We start from the raw sequence: 20,606 nt of genomic DNA on the forward strand, positions 1-20,606 counted from the left end.
TTTTTTTCATTTCAAAAATGATTTTTTTTCAAAAAAAATTTTTTTTAATGATTTTTTTTCAAAAATGATTTTTTAAAAAAAAAATTATTACTTTTTTATGGAGTGGTCATAATGTTTTGGCTGATCATGGGGTGGTCATAATATTTTGGCTGATCATGTTGAGGTCATAATGTTTTGGCTGATAATGGGGTGGTCATAAATTATTTGGCTAATCATGGGGTGGTCATAATGTTTTGGCTGATCATGGGGGGTCATAATGTTTTGGCTGGTCATAATGTTTTGGCTGATCATGGGGGGTCATAATGTTTTAGCTGATCATGGGGCTGTCAGCTTTTGTCACCTCCCACTCTAGTTTTGAACATTTCACCATTCATTCCTATGGGACCAATGGGACCAATATTTCGTGAACCATTCGGCGAAACATTCCACAAAGTAGTAGAACACCAATCGGGAACAATCCGCACGTTTTGGTATATTACTGTCTATGTAGCAGGTATTACTTTTTGCAGACAGGCATCACCTGACTTTATTATCAGCTGTAGTATAAATACCTGGCAAGTGCACACACACCTTGCCCTGGTATTGTCCTTGAGCCCTGACCTGCATCCTGTTTCCTGTTACCTGTTGTCCTGATCCTGAACCTGCATCCCTGGAACCTTGTCCTGCAACCTGATCCATTTCTCCTTTTCCCCCATCTGCTGACATCCTGTTTATGACCCTTGCCTGGCTTGACTACGATTCCAGTATCCCCTTTTGTTATATTTACTGGTTGGTTTGTTGTCACTGTTTTAGTTATTTGGTTTTCTCACTCTGTTTCTTATTGGTGGTGTACTCACATTCATATGCATTTATCTTAATAAAATCACTTTCACCTACTTATGTTTGGTTTACTCTGTCATAGTCACACAGCTCTGGTCACATCCGGTTTATGAACGAATACCAGAGCCATTTTTTTTTCAAAAATTATTTCTTTTTAATTATTCTTTTTAAATATTTTTTTTCATTTCAAAAATTATTTTTTTTTCAAAAATTATTATTTTTTTAAAAAAATGATTTATTTATTTTTCAATTTTTTTTTTAATGATTTTCTGTTTTCAAAAATGATTTTTTTTTGTTTTCAACAATGCAATGTTGGGTTGAAAGAGCGAGCAGCAAGGACCTCTCCAATTAGATCCTATCTCTTTCAAAAATATATTAGGACTATTGCGGTACCAAAGGGATATAGACAGAAGTATTAAAAAGTTATTTAGTTTATTCAAAAAATAGGATAAAAAGTCCCACAAGGGATACAGTGTGAACAATAATATAATAACACAATCATAAATTAATTGTTACAGCAATGTTGACAGTCAGGTTATATAAATAATGCCTACACAGACACATAAAGGCAGGTTATGTGGTACTTGCAGATGTGACCTCTACAGTTTCGCGGTCAAAGGCCGTTTCTTCAGGAGGCGTCTTTTAGTACATATTCTACAAAGTAGCAAAAATAAAAATATCAACATTGCACTACATGGAAAGAGGAAGCACATATACATGGAAAATACAAGATTAATATTGGAGAAGGTAATTGTTATTAAATGTTGCACTCACCAACCTACACCCACAAAGGGTTTAGAGCAGGGGTGTCCAAACTTTTTTCAAAGAGGGCCAGATTTCATGAAGTGAACAAGCGTGAGGGTCAACCATTTTGCCTGACTTTTTTTGAACCATTAAAATTAAATGCAAATGAAATATTTTATGCAAAGTTTATTGCAAATGGAATACTATTCATGTCGTAAAATTGATGACAATATATGATGATATATAATATATATATCGTCTCTTCTCAGGGTAACAATGAGCTCAGGCGTGTCATGTTTAAAAAAAAAAATTATATATATCTCTTCTTTAGCCTCTGACCAATCCCCAAGCACCTCTCGGGGTAAGGATGAGCTTGAGCGTTTATTATTTTTTTAAATAATAATCTTTTTTTTAGCCAGCCTAATCCACCAGTGCCTCTCACTGACTGAAAGGAACCGCGTTCCGGTTTGATGTGGCCCCCACTTGGAATTTACATATATATCCATCTGTGCCCCCCCAAGTATATCCATCTGTGGCCCCCAAGCTCAAGCGTGTTATGTTTTTTTTGCTGTGAATATACCTATCTTCTTTAGCTGAACAAATCCCCGAGCGCCGCACTCATTGTTTAAAGCGATGTGCTCGAGCCTGCACGGAAGAAAGCTGACAGCGCGCAGCGCCACCGCCAATCACAGGCACTGTGATATTTCCCCGATCTGCGGACAGCAGATACAGAGATCGGGAATAGTCACAGTGCTTGTGATTGGCTCTGCGCGCTGTCAGCTTCATAGCGGCTCGGGCACATTGATTTCTGAACACGCCCAGCCACACCCTCCCCGGCTCATCAACAATGAGCTCGGCGCTCGGGGATTTGTTCAGCTAAAGAAGATATATTCACAGCAAAAAAAAATAACACGCTCGAGCTTGGGGGGGGGCACAGATGGATGTATATGTAAATTCCAAGTGGGGGCCACATCAAACCTGAACGCGGGCCGCAAATGGCCCGCGGGCCGGACTTTGGACATGCCTGGTTTAGAGCGACACTGTGAGATGCCCACAAAGTGCGTTCCCCCGGGGGCGGGCCAGGGGGGCACTTAAGATGGTACTATTGTGAAAAAAATAGAAAATGAAACATAAATAGTAATCAACTGGGGTTCTATTGGGTAAGAGAACCACCCGAGTGTGTCAGGTCACGGTGGAAAGTGGTGGACGAAGGGAAAGAAGGAGGGAGGGGAAAGGGGAGGAAAAAAGAAAAGAAGGAAAAAGTGTGGGGGGAACACGGGGAGGAAGAAGGATAAGGGCTGAGGGAAAGGGGGGGAAGGGGAGGGAAAGGGGGGAAAAAAGGGGGAGGGGGAGGGAGGGGAAGGGGGGAAAGGGAAAAAAGGGCAGAAAAGGAAGGGAAAGAGGAAAAGAAGGAGGGGTGGAGGGGGGAAGAAAGGGGGGGAGGGGAAAAGAGGGGGGAAGAAAAAGACCAAGGGAAGAGAGGGAAGAGAAGGAGGAATGGACCTGGGGAAGGGCCAAAGGAAGGAAAGAGACCCGTCACCTGACCAGAATAGTATAAGTAGAAATGCTTGGAAGAGCGGGGGTTTGTATCAAAAGGATATACCCACCGTTACTGTAAAGTTAAAACTTATATAGAACTTGATGGCTATCCACACCCAGGATATATGAATAGTGGAGCAACAATAACCATAGGGACCAGACATCGATGCCACAGGAGGTCCCTAGGGATAGATAGATAGATTTAGGTTGTATCAGCACTTCTACCATAAAAAGAAATGCTAACAGGCAGGGGAGAAAGGGGATATAGTGCCTGATAATGTCATAAAATCCCCCCCAAAGGCAAAAACAAGTGATAGCTACTTCCAAATTTCAGACGGCGCAGATAGACCGCTGGGTGTGTGCCTTTCTTTGGCAGTCAGATGAATCTGCTGCCTTAAATGCCCCCAACCCGAAAGTTAAACGGCGCTGAAGACAACAGCTGCCGTCTCTTCCGGGTCCTATCCCCCTCTGTTGCGCAAGCGTGAGGAACCTTCCGTGCAAGCGCACAGCTCCATAGTGATTGACGCAACAGCGTCAGTCTAGGAGAAGCAGCAGCTGGGCTCCGTGGAGCCCCACCCACTGCTGGAGGATAGCAAACCCACCGTATGGGGGAGAATTAACTGCTCACGTCACTCTGGAGAGGGAGCGAGTGCAAGGCTATATATTCAAATAAATCAACAGAGTTAGCAATGAATAAATCAAGGACGGGGATGCCAAATCACTGGCAACGGGAAACAACTTTGCCCATGGCCAGGGATGTGCACCACTCTGCCCCATACAAAACATCAAAACACAATATACATGACAATGGTTACAAAGCATGTGTTTTAACAAAAATGCTTATGGTAAGTCAAATTAACAATATAAGTATTTGCAAACACATTGTATAGACAACTGTGTGCGGAGAGTCCAATTGCCGACAGTCATGAGAGAAGACCTGATTATGCAAAAAAGAAGAAGGAAAGGCTGGGACATAATTAACATATGTACATATCACAGAGGGTCAAGTTAATGTGGTAAAGAAATACAATACTATGCATGCAATAAGATTTTCTTACATGCACAATAGCTTAGAGAGCTACAGCAGGGACTGATGGATAAATCATTCAAGAAAGTACTTGTAAGAATGTGCCTCATTAATACCAGGTGGGGTAAGAGCGTTGAGTCGCTCAATCCAGAGCGACTCGCGCTTCAAAATTTGGCGATCCCAGTTGCCCCCTCTGGGGTCCTCAGGGACGACGGTGAACCTGATATAGTCAAAGTTGAAACGATGGTGAATGCCTATGTGGCGACCCACCGTAGTCAACTTACCATTAGTAGAGACATATAAATGGTCGCCTAGTCTCTGCCGTAGCTCTCTGATCGTCTTTCCCACATAAAAGGCGCTGCAGGCGCAGGTCATCAGATAAATTACGCCACGTGTACCACAATCGGCTGAGTGTTTTGGAAAAAACATCTCGCTGTTTGGAAGTACAAATTGTTGTCCCTCTTGAATCCAGAGGCAGTGTGGGCAATTGCCACACTTAAAAGTGCCCCTGGGTTCTTTTGGGCCAGATAGGGGGACTCTGTAATGACTATGGGTGAGCCTGTCCCTCAGAGAGGTGGCCCTTCTAAAGACTAGGGATGAGCTTCGAGTTCGAGTCGAACTCATGTTCGACTCGAACATTGGCTGTTCGCAAGTTCGCCGAACAGCGAACAATTTGGGGTGTTCGCGGCAAATTCGAATGCCGCGGAACACCCTTTAAAAGTCTATGGGAGAAATCAAAAGTGCTAATTTTAAAGGCTTATATGCAAGTTATTGTCATAAAAAGTGTTTGGGGACCCGGGTCCTGCCCCAGGAGACATGGATCAATGCAAAAAAGTTTTAAAAACGGCCGTTTTTTCAGGAGCAGTGATTTTAATAATGCTTAAAGTCAAACAATAAAAGTGTAATATCCCTTTAAATTTCGTAGCTGGGGGTGTCTATAGTATGCCTGTAAAGGGGCGCATGTTTCCCGTGTTTAGAACAGTCTGACAGCAAAATGACATTTCAAAGGAAAAAACCCATTTAAAACTACTCGCGGCTATTGCATTGCCGACAATACACATACAAGTTCATTGATAAAAATGGCATGGGAATTCCCCAAAGGGGAACCCCGAACCAAAATTTAAAAAAAAAATGACGTGGGAGTCCCCCTAAATTCCATACCAGGCCCTTCAGGTCTGGTATAGATATTAAGGGGAACCCCGGCCAAAATTTAAAAAAAAAATGACGTGGGGTTCCAGCTAAAATCTATACCAGACCCTTATCCGAGCACGCAACCTGGCAGGCCGCAGGAAAAGAGGGGGGGCGAGAGTGCGGCCCCCCTCCTGAACCGTACCAGGCCACATGCCCTCAACATTGAGAGGGTGCTTTGGGGTAGCCCCCCAAAACACCTTGTCCCCATGTTGATGAGGACAAGGGCCTCATCCCCACAACCCTGGCCGGTGGTTGTGGGGGTCTGCGGGCGGGGGGCTTATCGGAATCTGGAAGCCCCCTTTAACAAGGGGACCCCCAGATCCCAGCCCCCCTGTGTGAAATGGTAAGGGGGTACTTACCCCTACCATTTCACTAAAAAACTGTCAAAAATGTTAAAAATGACAAGAGACAGTTTTTGACAATTCCTTTATTTAAATGCTTCTTCTTTCTTCTATCTTCCTTCATCTTCTTCTTCTGGTTCTTCTGGCTCTTCTGGTTCTTCCTCCGGCGTTCTCGTCCAGCATCTCCTCCGCAGCGTCTTCTATCTTCTTCTCCTCTGGCCGCTCCGCACCCATGGCATGGGGGGAGGCTCCCGCTCTTCTCTTCATCTTCTTCTCTTCTTCTTTTCTTCTCTTCTTCTCTTCTTCTCTTCTTCATTTTCTTCTCCGGGCCGCTCCGCACCCATGCTGGCATGGAGGGAGGCTCCCGCTGTGTGATGCTTCTCCTCATCTGACGGTTCTTAAATAGTGGGGGGCGGGGACACGGTGATGCAAGGTGACTTGACGGGACTTCCCTGTGACGTCACAGGGAATGCCACAGGGAAGTCCCGTCATGTCCCGTGCATCAAAGGGGGGCGGGGTCACCGGGTGGCCCTGCCCCTATTATTTAAGGACCATCAGACGAGGAGACGCCATCACACAGAGGGAGCCTCCCTCCATGCCAGCATGGATGCGGAGCGGCCCGGAGAAGAAAATGAAGAAGAGAAGAAGAGAAGAAGGAAGAAGAGAAGAAGATGAAGAAGAAGATGAAGAGAAGTGCGGGAGCCTCCCCCATTCCATGGGTGCGGAGCGGCCCGAGGAGAAGAAGATAGAAGACGCCATGGAGGAGATGCTGGACGAGAACACCAGAGGAAGAACCAGAAGAAGAATATGAAGGAAGATAGAAGAAAGAAGAAGCATTTAAATAAAGGAATTGTCAAAAACTGTCTCTTGTCATTTTTAACATTTTTGACAGTTTTTTAGTGAAATGGTAGGGGTAAGTACCCCCTTACCATTTCACACGGGGGGGCCAGGATCTGGGGGTCCCCTTGTTAAAGGGGGCTTCCAGATTCCGATAAGCCCCCCACCCGCAGACCCCCACAACCACTGGCCAGGGTTGTGGGGATGAGGCCCTTGTCCTCATCAACATGGGGACAAGGTGTTTTGGGGGGCTACCCCAAAGCACCCTCCCAATGTTGAGGGCATGTGGCCTGGTATGGTTCAGGAGGGGGGGCCGCACTCTCGTCCCCCCCTCTTTTCCTGCGGCCTGCCAGGTTGCGTGCTCGGATAAGGGTCTGGTAAGGATTTTTGGGGGGACCCACGCCGTTTTTTTTTTTTTTTTGGCGCGGGATTCCCCTTAAAATCCATACCAGACCTGAAGGGTCTGGTATAGAATTTAGGGGGACTCCCACGTCATTTTTTTTTTTAAATTTTGGTTCGGGGTTCCCCTGTGGGGAATTACCATGCCGTTTTTATCAATGAACTTCTATGTGTATTGTCGGCAATGCAATAGCTGCGATGTAGTTTTAAATGGGTTTTTTCCTTTGAAATGTCATTTTGCTGTCAGACTGTTCTAAACGCGGGAAACATGCGCCCCTTTACAGGCATACTATAGACACCCCCCAGCTACAAAATTTAAAGGGATATTACACTTTTATTGTTTGACTTTAAGCATTATTAAAATCACTGCTCCTGAAAAAACGTCCGTTTTTAAAACTCTTTTTTGCATTGATCCATGTCCCCTGGGCCAGGACCCAGGTCCTCAAACACTTTTTATGACAATAACTTGCATATAAGCCTTTAAAATTAGCACTTTTGATTATTCATGTTCGTGTCCTATAGACTTTAACGGTGTTCGCGTGTTCGAACAAACTTTTTTCCTGTTCGCATGTTCTGGTGCAAACCGAACAGGGGGGTGTTCGGCTCATCCCTACTAAAGACCAAATCAGGAGTTGGTTTAATATATTTTCTAAGTGTATGATGATCTGTCAAGATATGCCAATGGCTTGATAGTATATTGCGTAGCTGATGGTGATGGGTGGAGAATTTGGTGATGATATTAGTCATATAGGGTTTTTTGGGGCGTGGAGGGCCAAACAGTAGTGTTTGTCGATCTACGGCTGAGGCCTTGTTAAATGCTTTCCTCAGAGTGGTACGATTGTAGCCTCTAGCCAAAAGTCGTGTACATAGCGCATTTGCTTGTCTGTGAAAGTCCCCGTCCTCTGTGCAGTTCCTTCTTAGTCTCAAATATTGAGCATAAGGGATTCTGCGAATCAGAGGGCGGGGATGTAAGCTGGAAGCATGCAACAGCATGTTGCCCGCAGTAGGTTTGTGGTATAAATCTGTAGTTAATTGTCCAGCAGAGTTTTTGATGATCTGTACATCTAAAAAGGAGATGCTCTGAGTGTTGTATGTAAAAGTGAAATGGAGATTGAAGTGGTTGATATTTAACCTTTCAATTAATGCTTTTAAATGCTGCTCTGTACCTGTCCAAATGAGCAGTAGGTCATCAATAAATCTGAACCAGCCCAACTCATGGTTCAGAAAAGGCTCCATAAGGTCATCACCAAAGACCGCCCGTTCCCAACCACCCAAAAATAAATTGACATATTAAGGGGCACAAGACGTGCCCATTGCAACGCCTTGAGTTTGAAGATACAGTTGATCCATAAACAAAAAATAATTTTTGCTCAGAATAAATTCTAAAAGTTTTAGAATAAAGGTATTGGTGGGCCAAGTATGATGATCCTGTTCCATGAGGAAGGAGCCAGCCATCCGGATGCCCTGCTCATGGGGGATGCTTGAGTACAAAGCCTCAACATCAACAGCCACAAGGAGGGCGTCCGGAGGGACCTGGACTCCCTCAATATGTTTTAAGAGGTCGGTAGTGTCCCTAATATAGGATGGTAATCTCATTACATGAGGTAATAAAAAGGTGTCGACCAGTTTACTCGCATTCTCTATTAATGAACCTTTGCCTGAGACGATAGGTTGACCAGGGGGTACAGAGAGGTTCTTGTGAGTTTTAGGTAACGCATAAAATGTCGGGGTTCACGGGAATTGTACATTGATGAATTTATAGGTATCTTCATCGATGAAGCCCTCTAAAAAGGCTCCCCGATGAGTCCCCTGAATTCATCAATGGTTTGTTGGATAAATACCAGTTGGGGTTAGAGAGAATCTTGAGACACATGGTTTGGTATTGATGATGGGTCATCAGCACCAAGTTACCACCCTTGTCAGATTGCTTTATGATGAGGTCGGTGTTTTTTTGGAGTTTGGTAACTGCCTGAAACTGTTGCTGAGTTAGATTAGGGGGTAATGTTTGCCATTGCTCTTTTTTAAGGGACAGAATACACTCGTGTAGAAAGGGCCATATAGGCTCATAGATGGGCAAGTCATTAGGTCAGGAAAGGCTCTAGATTTCATTTTTAAACTGGACTTGGGGTTAGGGTGTCAGAGGTTAGAGGTAATGTCTATTTGACTACAGGGGAGGGAGTCAGGAGTGCCGACAGGGGCACTAGACTCTACCTCTCCTTCGTCAAGAAGTAACATAAGATCCCGAAGTGCTCTGGACTCAGCTATAGTGAAATTTTTAGTTTTTTCCGCCAACTCTTTTTCCAGGTTGGCACGTCTTCGGTCTTGGTCGAACATGTAATTGAAGGTTAATTTTCTAGCAAATAAATAGAGATCTTTAATTGTCTCATAAATATCAATTGACTCGGAGGGGCAAAAGCCCAACCCCAACTGGAGGACCTGTTCCTCCTCTGGAGTCAATTGATAAGATGTTAAGTTAATTATGTTGAGAGAATAGGGATTTTCTCCATCGTGGGGTGTAACTAGTTGTGAGACGTGCTTGGGACCGGGGCCTTTTGCACAAACGTGTCCAGATTCCCTTGTCTGGTGGGTTCTGGAGTTGCCTGTACTAAAAAACCGGGTTGTGATAGAAGTGTCTGTATGTTAGGTTGTAGAAGTTTTGGGATAATGTTGTGTAAGGTGGGGTGGAGAGAACCCTCATGAGGGGGCTGTCCACCCACCTTGGTGTTTGTGGCGTTTTAAGTGCTTTACCGTGTTGTTTGCTTTTTTGGGTTGTTTGGTGGTGGAATTGTCACCTGTGAGGGATCTTTTCCGAGGGACACTTGGTGCTCGTGACAAGGTGGAACATGTGGTGACCTGTGAAGATAGAGAAGATATAGATGAGTCCAATTCCGTACAGTCTGTTGCTGTCAGAATTGGAGATTTCCGATTAAAGTTCTTATTTTTTCTGGAAAATGATTTTCCAGACCACTTGTATGCATAGCCCTCCGAAAATGCCAATTTATCCTGGAAAAATTTCCTTTGTTTTTTGGTAATGATGTCTTTATTAAGATTTTCAACTTTGTCTCGTATCTCCTTCCACTTGCTTGTGAAAGAGGCCGAGTCTTTAATATTGGGAAATTGGTTTAGTAGTCTGTCAATTTCACCATCCAAGATCGTCATGTCTGAACGATACTGGGTGGTGAGTTTTTCCATAAGTTCTATGCTACAATTGGTTAGGGTATTTTCCCAGGACTTCCTAAAGTCCGGGGAGGGGTCCCTAATAGTGGGAAATATTTGAATCCGAAGCCCTAAAGGGCAAACTTTTTCTGTAATGTACGATTCAAAATATTGAATGTGCCAGTACAGATTTTTTCTTTAAGAGATTGAACATCCTATCTAGAAACGTTTTGGTTTCATCCTCAGACTGTTGATTTGCTAAACAACCCGCTTGTATAGTGGACATAAAGTCCCCCCACGCTGTGCCCAGAACATCCATAGCTCAAAATTTGCAAAAAAACAGGAACAAAGCCCTAACTAGGGGCAAGAAGGACTCAGAAAATTAAAAAAAAAATGGCTACCATAAGACGAGAGGCAAGAAAGTTTTATTTAAGTAAAAAACGGGTTAGAAAAGTGCCCTATAGGGAAACAAAGGGGAAAAAAGGGGGATTGGATCCAGGGATCAGAGTGTATTATCCACCCAGCATATAGTGTTCAAAAGTTTGCCACAGGGTTAGAAAAGTGAGGTATTATATCATTAACCGATACCATCATCCTTTAAATGAATAAGGCAATGTTGGGTTGAAAGAGCGAGCAGCAAGGACCTCTCCAATTAGATCCTATCTCTTTCAAAAATATATTAGGACTATTGCGGTACCAAAGGGATATAGACAGAAGTATTAAAAAGTTATTTAGTTTATTCAAAAATAGGATAAAAGTCCCACAAAGGATACAGTGTGAACAATAACATAATAACACAATCATAAATTAATTGTTACAGCAATGTTGACAGTCAGGTTATATAAATAATGCCTACACAGACACATAAAGGCAGGTTATGAGGTACTTGCAGACGTGACCTCTACGGTTTCGCGGTCAAAGGCCGCTTCTTCAGGAAGCGTCTTTTAGTACATATTCTACAAAGTAGCAAAAATAAAAGTATCAACATTGCAATACTGGAAAATACAAGATTAATATTGGAGAAGGTAATCGTTATTAAATGTTGCACTCACCAACCTACACCCACAAAGGGTTTAGAGCGACACTGTGAGACACCCACAAAGGGCGTTCCCCCGGGGGCGGGCCAGGGGGGCACTTAAGATGGTACTATTGTGAAAAAAATAGAAAATGAAATATAAATAGTACTCAACTGGGGTTCTATTGGGTAAGAGAACCACCCGAGTGTGTCAGGTCACGGTGGAAAGTGGTGGATGAAGGGAAAGAAGGAGGGAGGGGAAAGGGGAGGAAAAAGGAAAAGAAGGAAAAAGTGGGGAGGGGAAACATGGGGAGGAAGAAGGATAAGGGCTGAGGGAAGGGGTTAACCACTAGGGGGACACGAGGGATTAAATGTGTTTCCTAAGGGAGTTATTCTAACTCTAAGGGGTGGAGACTCACAAGGGGAGGAGACTGATCAGTGTTCCTCTGGACTGGGAACACAGATTGGTCTCCTCTCACCTGACAGGATTTGGATCTGTGTGTTTACACACACAGATCCACGGTCCTGCTCAGTTAACAGCAATCGCGGGTGCCCAGCGGACATCGCAGCCACCGGGCACACGCACTGGGTCCCGAGCAATGCGGTGTGCGCCCCCTAGATGGCTGGGAAGCCCAGGACATCATATGATGGCCACCCAAGATGGGAGATCCCATCTGTGGCCGTCATTTGACTATGGGCCGGTATTAAAGTGGTTAAAAAATTAATTTTTTTAATTTTTCAAAAATGAATTTTTTTTTCGAAAATGATTTTTTTTTTCAAAAATGAATTATTTTATTTTCAAAAATGAATTATTTTTTTCACAAAAGATTTTATTTTTCAAAAATATTTTTTTTTCAAAAATAATTTTTTTTTAATAATTTTTGTTTTTTGTTTTTTCAAAAATTAATTAATTTTTTTTTAAAATGAATTTTTTTTCAAAAATATTTTTTTAAAAATGATTTTGTTTTTTTTCAAAAATGATTTTTTTTTATCAAAAATTCTTTTTTTTCAAAAAAATTTTTTTTTCAAATTTTTTTTTCTTTCATGTGGTCGTCATAATGTTTTGGCTGATCATGGGATTGTCAGCTTTTTTCTCCTCCCACTCTGAACATTTCGCCATTGATTCCTATGGGACCAATTTCACCACAAAAACGACAATATTCTGTGAACCATTCGGCGAAACGTTCCACAAAGTAATAGCACACCAATTAAATGACTGATTCGAGATTCACACTTTTATTTTTCAGCTTTTCACAAAGTTCCACAAGGTAATAGCACACCAATTAAATGACATTGAACATTTCGCCATTCATTCCTATGGGACCAATTTTGCTGAAAAAACAACAATATTTTGTGAACCATTCGGCGAAACGTTCCACAAAGTAATAGCACACCAATTGGGAACAATCCGCACGTTTCAGTATAATACTGTCTATGTAGTGTAAAAGCTGTGGGAGGAGTTAGGGTGGTAAATTTGGCTATAATAAGAATAATAAGAACTAGAAAAGCTACAATTTCTGGGGAAAGTGTTCTTGCCTCGACAACTGGAGTGGGCGGAGTAACTGGGTGGAGTGTCTTGAGTAACTGTGAAAAGTGTTAAACAGCTTAATATTTTAAAAAGTATAAATAGTAGTAAAATGTTGAAGTCCCATCATTAGCTGAAAGAGCTGAACATTTTTTTCAAAAGTTTTTTTTTTTTTCAAAAATGAATTTTGTTTTTTTTCAAAAATATTTTTTTTTCTCAATAATATTTTTTTTTTTTCAAAAAAAATTTTTTTTTTCACAAATATTTATTTTTTTTTTTTCAAAAATGATTTTTTTTTCAAAAATTTTTTTTTCTCAATAATAATTTTTTTTTCTAAAATAATTTTTTTTTCTCAATAATAATTTTTTTTTTCAAAAATAATTTTTTTTTTCAAAAATATTTATTTTTTTTTTTTTCAAAAATAATTTTTTTATTTTTTCAAAAATATATTTTTTTATTTTTTCAAAAATATTTTTTTTTTTATTTTTTCAAAAATATTTTTTTTTTTTATTTTTTCAAAAACAATTTTTATTTTTCAAAAATATTTTTTTTTTTTCAAAAATGATTTTTTTTTTCAAAAATGTATTTTTTTTTTCAAAAATGAATTTTTTTTTCAAAAATATATATTTTTTTTTATGGGGCAGTCATAATGTTTTGGCTGATCATGGGGTGGTCATAATGTTTTGGCTGATCATGGGGTTGTCAGGTTTTGTCACCTCCCACTCTAGTTTTGAACATTTCGCCATTCATTCCTATGGGACCAATTTCGCCGCAAAAACGACGATATTTTGTGAACCATTCGGTGAAACGTTCCACAAAGTAATAGCACACCAATTAAATGACATTGATTCCGGATTCACACTGGTATTTTTCAGCTTTACAAGGTAATAGCACACCAATTAAATGACATTGAACATTTCGCCATTCATTAATATGGGACCAATTATCCGCAAACACTACGATATTTTGTGAAAAATTTGGCGAAACGTTCCACAAAGTAATAGCACACCAATCGGGAACAATCCACACCTTCGGTATATTACTGTCTATGTAGTTTAAAAGCTGTGGGAGGAGTTAGGGTGGTATGATCATGGGATTGTCAGCTTTTTTCACCTCCCACTCTGAACATTTCGCCATTGATTCCTATGGGACCAATTTCACCACAAAAACGACGATATTTTGTGAACCATTCGGCGAAACGTTCCACAAAGTAATAGCACACCAATTAAATGACTGATTCCAGATTCACACTGGTATTTTTCAGCTTTTCACAAAGTTCCACAAGGTAATAGCACACCAATTAAATGACATTGAACATTTCGCCATTTATTCCTATGGGACCAATTTTGCTGAAAAAACAACAATATTTCGTGAACCATTCGGCGAAACGTTCCACAAAGTAATAGCACACCAATTGGGAACAATCCGCACGTTTCAGTATAATACTGTCTATGTAGTGTAAAAGCTGTGGGAGGAGTTAGGGTGGTAAATTTGGCTATAATAAGAATAATAAGAACTAGAAAAGCTACAATTTCTGGGGAAAGTGTTCTTGCCTCGACAACTGGAGTGGGCGGAGTAACTGGGTGGAGTGTCTTGAGTAACTGTTTAAAGTGTTAAACAGCTTAATATTTTAAAAAGTATAAATAGTAGTAAAATGTTGAAGTCCCATCATTAGCTGGAAGAGCTGAACATTTTTTTCAAGTTTTTTTTTTTTTCAAAAATGAATTTTGTTTTTTTCAAAAATATTTTTTTTTCTCAATAATAATTTTTTTTTTCAAAAAAAAAAAAAAAATTTTTCACAAATATTTTTTTTTTTTTTCAAAAATATTTTTTTTCTCAATAATAATTTTTTTTTCAAAAAAAAAAATTTTTTTTTCACAAATATTTTTTTTTTTTCAAAAATATTTTTTTTTATTTTCTCAAAAATAATTTTTTTTAATTTTTTTCAAAAATATTTTTTTTTTTTTTTCAAAAATATTTTTTTTTTATTTTTTCAAAAAATAATTTTTTTTTCAAAAATATTTTTTTTTTCCAAAAATATTTTTTTTTTCCAAAAATATTTTTTTTTTTCAAAAATTATTTTTTTTTTCAAAAATGTATTTTTTTTTTTTCAAATATGAATTTTTTTTTTCAAAAATATATATATTTTTTTATGGGGCGGTCATAATGTTTTGGCTGATCATGGGGTGGTCATAATGTTTTGGCTGATCATGGGGTTGTCAGGTTTTGTCACCTCCCACTCTAGTTTTGAACATTTCGCCATTCATTCCTATGGGACCAATTTCGCCGCAAAAACGACGATATTTCGTGAACCATTCGGTGAAACATTCCACAAAGTAATAGCACACCAATTAAATGACATTGATTCCGGATTCACACTGGTAATTTTCAGCTTTACAAGGTAATAGCACACCAATTAAATGACATTGAACATTTCGCCATTCATTAATATGGGACCAATTTCGTCGCAAAAACGACGATATTTCGTGAACCATTCGGTGAAACGTTCCACAGAGTAATAGCACATCAATCTGGAACAATCCGCACCTTCGGTATATTACTGTCTAAGTAGTTTAAAAGCTGTGGGAGGAGTTAGGGTGGTATGATCATGGGGTTGTCAGATTTTGTCACCTCCCACTCTAGTTTTGAACATTTCGCCATTCATTCCTATGGGACCAATTTTGCCACAAAAACGACGATATTTCGTGAACCATTCGGCGAAAAAAGTTCCACAAAGTAATAGCACACCAATCGGGAACAATCCGCACGTTTCGGTATATTACTGTCTATGTAGTGTAAAAACTGTGGGAGGAGTTAGGGTGGTAAATTATCAGCATTATCAAGCCTATCAGAAGAAGGTATGACCAAATGCATTTGGGGGGTTTCAGCATCTTGTGTTTACAACCACTGTTTCCTAGCAACACTCGTACTGTTTATGCTTCACACCCACTGCTCATACACAATACAAAGGATCATAGCTGTAACAACTGTGCAGTAATTCAAACGGTCGTATTTTAAAAACTATAAATCCTACAGTGAAGATCTTTATATTGTGAGAATCACAAGACCCAGACCTAGATTTTGATACATAGTATGTCTCTGAAATATTAAAAATGGAGGCACAGTCGCAGTTTAGAAATTGCCCTTCAAATTTGAAGGGGCTAGAGTGTAGTTTCAATGAATGTCAATGGACGGCGTGAGCTGCAAACAAATGGTCATATTGTGAAAACTATCAGGACTATGGCTTAGCCGTGGACATGTTTAGTGGCAGCAGGGATAGCTGAAGGTTTTGATATAAGATTTGTGTAGGTGGGCTTGAAAATGAGGGAGTGGCGGCAGTTTAGAAATCATGGTCTGATTTTTAATGCTTTTGTCATCTCCCACTCTAGTTTCCCCATTCATTCCTATGGGACCAATTTCGCCGCAAAAACAATGATATTTCGTAAACCATTCGGTGAAACGTTCCACAAAATAATAGCACACCATTCGGGAACAATCCGCACGTTTCGGTATATTACTTGTCTATGTAGTGTAAAAACTGTGGGAGGAGTTAGGGTGGTAAATTTGGCTATAATAAGAATAATAAGAACTAGAAAAGGTACAATTTCTGGGGAAATTGTGAAAGTGTTCTTGCCTCTACAACTGGAGTGGGCGGAGTAACTGGGTGGGGTGGAGTGGCTTGAGTAACTGTGAAAAGTGTTAAAAAGCTTAATATTTTAAAAAGTATAAATAGTAGTAAAAAAGTTCCATCATTCGCTGAAAGAGCTGAACATTTTTTTCAAAAGTAATTTTTTTTTTCAAAAATGAATTTTTTTTAATCAAAAATGATTTTTTTTTTCTTCAAAAATGATTTTTTTTTTCAAAAGTAATTTTTTTTTCAAAGGTAATTTTTTTTTTCAAAAATGAATTTTTTTTATTTCAAAAATAATTTTTTTTTCGAAATTATTATTTTTTTTAAAGTAATTTTTTTTTTCAAAAATAATTTTTTTTTTTCAAAAATATTTTTTTTTTTTTCAAAAATATTTTTTTTTTCAAAAATTATTTTTTTACTTTTTTCAAAATTTTTTTTTTTTTTTCAAAAATATTTTTTTTTTTACATGGGACGGTCATAATGTTTTGGCTGATCATGGGGTGGTCATAATGTTTTGGCTGATCATGGGGTTGTCAGCTTTTGTCACTTCCCACTCTAGTTTTGAACATTTCGCCATTCATTCCTATGGGACCAATTTCTCCGCAAAAACGTCATTTCGTGGACCATTCGGCAAAACATTCCACAAAGTAATAACACACCAATCGGGAACAATCCGCTCGTTTCGGTATATTATTTGTCTCTGTAGTGTGAAAACTGTGGGAGGAGTCTACAAGCATTATCAAGTCTAGCAGATGAAGTCACATGCATTTGGGGTGTCTCAGCATCTTGTGTTTACAACCACTGTTTCCTAGCAACGCTCATGCCCTGTTTATGCTTCCCAAATACTGCTTCATCAAAACTGCCCCATCAGAATTACCCCATCAAAACTGCCCCATCATATTCCTCTATTATAAATCAGTACATGGTGTGTCTGTCCCCTCCCCCGGGCTCTGTAATCAGCTGAGATGCTCCAGCCACCTTCCCCCCTGTGTATAACAGAAGCTTTGGTAACCATGGCAACAAAACAAACACTAACAGTACACTCTGATTAATGGCTAAAATTTCCTGAAATGACCTCTAAACAAATGGCCGTATTTTAAAAACTATACATCCTACAGCGAAGATCTTTATATTGTGAGAATCACAAGACCCAGACCTAGATTTTGATGTATAGTATGTCTCTGAAATATTAAAAATGAAGGCACAGTCGCAGTTTAGAAATTGCCCTTCAAATTTGGAGGGGGCTAGAGTTTAGTTTCAATGAATGTCAATGGACGGCGTGAGTTGCAAACAAATGGTCATATTGTGAAAACTATCAGGACTATGGCTTAGCCGTGGACATGTTTAGTGGCAGCAGGGATAGCTGAACGTTTTGATATAAGATTTGTGTAGGTGGGCTTAAAAATGAGGGAGTGGCAGCAGTTTAGAAATCATGTTCTGATTTTCCAGCTTTTGTCATCTCCCACTCTAGTTTCCCCATTCATTCCTATGGGACCAATTTCGCCGCAAAAACGACGATATTTCGTGAACCATTCGGCGAAACGTTCCACAAAGTAATAGCACACTATTCGGGAACAATCCGCACGTTTCGGTATATTACTTGTCTATGTAGTGTAAAAACTGTGGGAGGAGTTAGGGTGGTAAATTTGGCTATAATAATAAGAATAATATATATGTGAGATAACAGTAAGTGGTCTTGCTATGCAAGAACACTTAACTAGAAAAGGTACAATTTCTGGGGAAATTGTGAAAAGTGTTCTTGCCTCTACAACTGGAGTGGGCGGAGTAACTGGATGGAGTGGCTTGAGTAACTGTGAAAAGTGTTAAAAAGCTTAATATTTTAAAAAATATAAATAGTAGTAAAAAAGTTGAAGTCCCATCATTAGCTGAAAGAGCTGAACATTTTTTTCAAAAGTTTTTTTTTTTCAAAAATGAATTATTTTTTTTCAAAACTGATTTTTTTTTTAAATGAAATTTTTTTTTCAAAAATAATTTTTTTTTTCAAAAATGATTTCTTTTCTTCAAAAATGAATTATTTTTTTTCAAAAATTAATTTTTTTTTTCAAAAATGATTTTTTTTCAAAAATATTTTTTTTTCAAAAATGATTTTTTTTTCAAAAATGAAATTTTTTTTTTTTCAAAAATGAATTATTTTTTTTCAAAAATGAATTTTTTTTTCAAAAATGATTTTTTTTTTCAAAAATGATTTTTTTTTTTTCAAAAATATTTTTTTTCATGGGGCGGTCATAATGTTTTGGCTGATCATGGGGTTGTCAGCTTTTGTCACCTCCTACTCTAGTTTTGAACATTTCGCCATTCATTCCTACGGGACCAATTTCACCGCAAAAACGACGATATTTCGTGAACCATTCGGCGAAACGTTCAACAAAGTAATAGCACACCAATTAAATGACATTGAGGCCGGATTCACACTGGTATATTTCAGCTTTTCACAAAGTTCCACAAGGTAATAGCACACCAATTAAATGACATTGAACATTTCGCCGTTCATTCTTATGGGACCAATTTTGCCGCAATAACGACGATATTTCGTGGACCATTCGGCGAAACGTTCCACAAAGTAATAGCACACCAATCGGGAACAATCCGCACGTTTCGGTATATTACTTGTCTCTGTAGTGTAAAAACTGTGGGAGGAGTCTACAAGCATTATCAAGTCTAGCAGATGAAGTCACATGCATTTGGGGTGTCTCAGCATCTTGTGCTTACCACCACTGTTTCCTAGCAACGCTCATGCCCTGTTTATGCTTCACAAATACTGCTCAATACACAATACACAGGTTAATGATAGATGTAACAACTCTGCAGTAATTCAAATGGCCGTATTTTAAAAACTATAATGCCGCGTACACACGGTCGGACTTTTCGTCTACAAAAGTCCGACAGCCTGTCCGACATACTTCCGATGTACCTTCGGCGGACTTGCGGCAGACTTTCTTACGAACGGACTTACACACACACGACCACACAAAAGTACGACAGCCTAGTACGCGGTGACGTACACCAAGTCCGACGAGACTATAAAACGGAAGTTCAATAGCCCGTACGACACCCTTTGGGCTCCTTCTGCTAATCTCGTGTTTATCTCGTGTTAGTAGAAGTTTGGTGAGAGACGATTCGCGCTTGTGAGACTCGTATTTTTCAGTTCGTTTTAACTGTTGTTCAGTCTGTGCTTGTGAGGTTTGTATCTGCTTTTCAGTGCGTTTGGTCAGTTGGCATTGAGAAATCTTTGTTTTATTGGCCGCTCGTTCCTGATTTTCAGGTCGTTCTTCACAGGCCTTGCTGTTCTTCAGTGCGTTCTGTTTAGTGCGTTCTGACCAGCCGACCGTTTTGAAGCCATGTTACCTGTACGTACTCGTCGTAGAGCTCGTGCATTGTATGTGCTTGGTGCTGTAGTTTATTCTTCAGCCCAAGACCAGTCCATGAACAGGGCGAGGAGGAGTTCATGGACCAAGAATTGGTTGCTTCAGCGTGACCAGTTCTGTCACATGCCTTTGCTCCGTGAGATCCGTGAGAATAATCCTGAGGATTTCAGGAACTTTCTCCGGATGACGGACCCCGTTTTTGACCGTTTGTTGGCTTTGCTGACCCCCTATATCAGCAGGCAGGATACCTGCATGAGGCAAGCCATCACTCCGGAGCAGAGGCTGGTCGCTACCTTGCGGTATTTGGCCACAGGGAGAAGCCTGCAGGACCTTAAGTTCTCGACAGGCATCTCCCCCCAGGCTCTGGGGATCATTATCCCAGAGACCTGTTCTGCCATCATACAGGTCCTGCAGAAGGACTATATTAAGGTAAGATATTTTTCTTTTATTAGCATCACATGTTCTTTTATGTAATCTTTGATAATGTGATGTATTTCTTGCTTCAAACACTACTTACCATCATTGCAATATAGTGTGAATGTCCCCTTTTTATCCTCACACATGCTGGAATTTTTTACTGTTATTTTTTGTCATGCATGTATATTTTCCTTCAATAACCTTCCCAGCATGAAGTGATGGGAACATATCCACCTAGTCTACTCATTTGGAATGTATTTTGTTTGAGTGTATTTAGTGTGCTGCTAATGAGCAATTATCTAGATTTCACAACCCCCCCACCCCCCCCCCCCCCACCTAAACTCACTCCAAATAGTGTGCTGCTAATGAGCAATTATCTAGATTTCACAACCCCCCCCCCACCTAAACTCACTCCAAATAGTGTGCTGCTAATGAGCAATTATCTAGATTTCACAACCCCCCCACCCCCACCCTCGTTAAAATTTGCTGGAATGTTCTGTGGTGTTGATTTGTCTAAAGCAAATATATGTTGCACTTTGCAAAATGCATGTGCACTCTACAAGTGCATTTGTTCCAGTG

The sequence above is a fragment of the Aquarana catesbeiana genome, linkage group LG12 (assembly GCF_042186555.1).
Source record: "Aquarana catesbeiana isolate 2022-GZ linkage group LG12, ASM4218655v1, whole genome shotgun sequence".
NCBI lineage: Eukaryota > Metazoa > Chordata > Amphibia > Anura > Ranidae > Aquarana > Aquarana catesbeiana.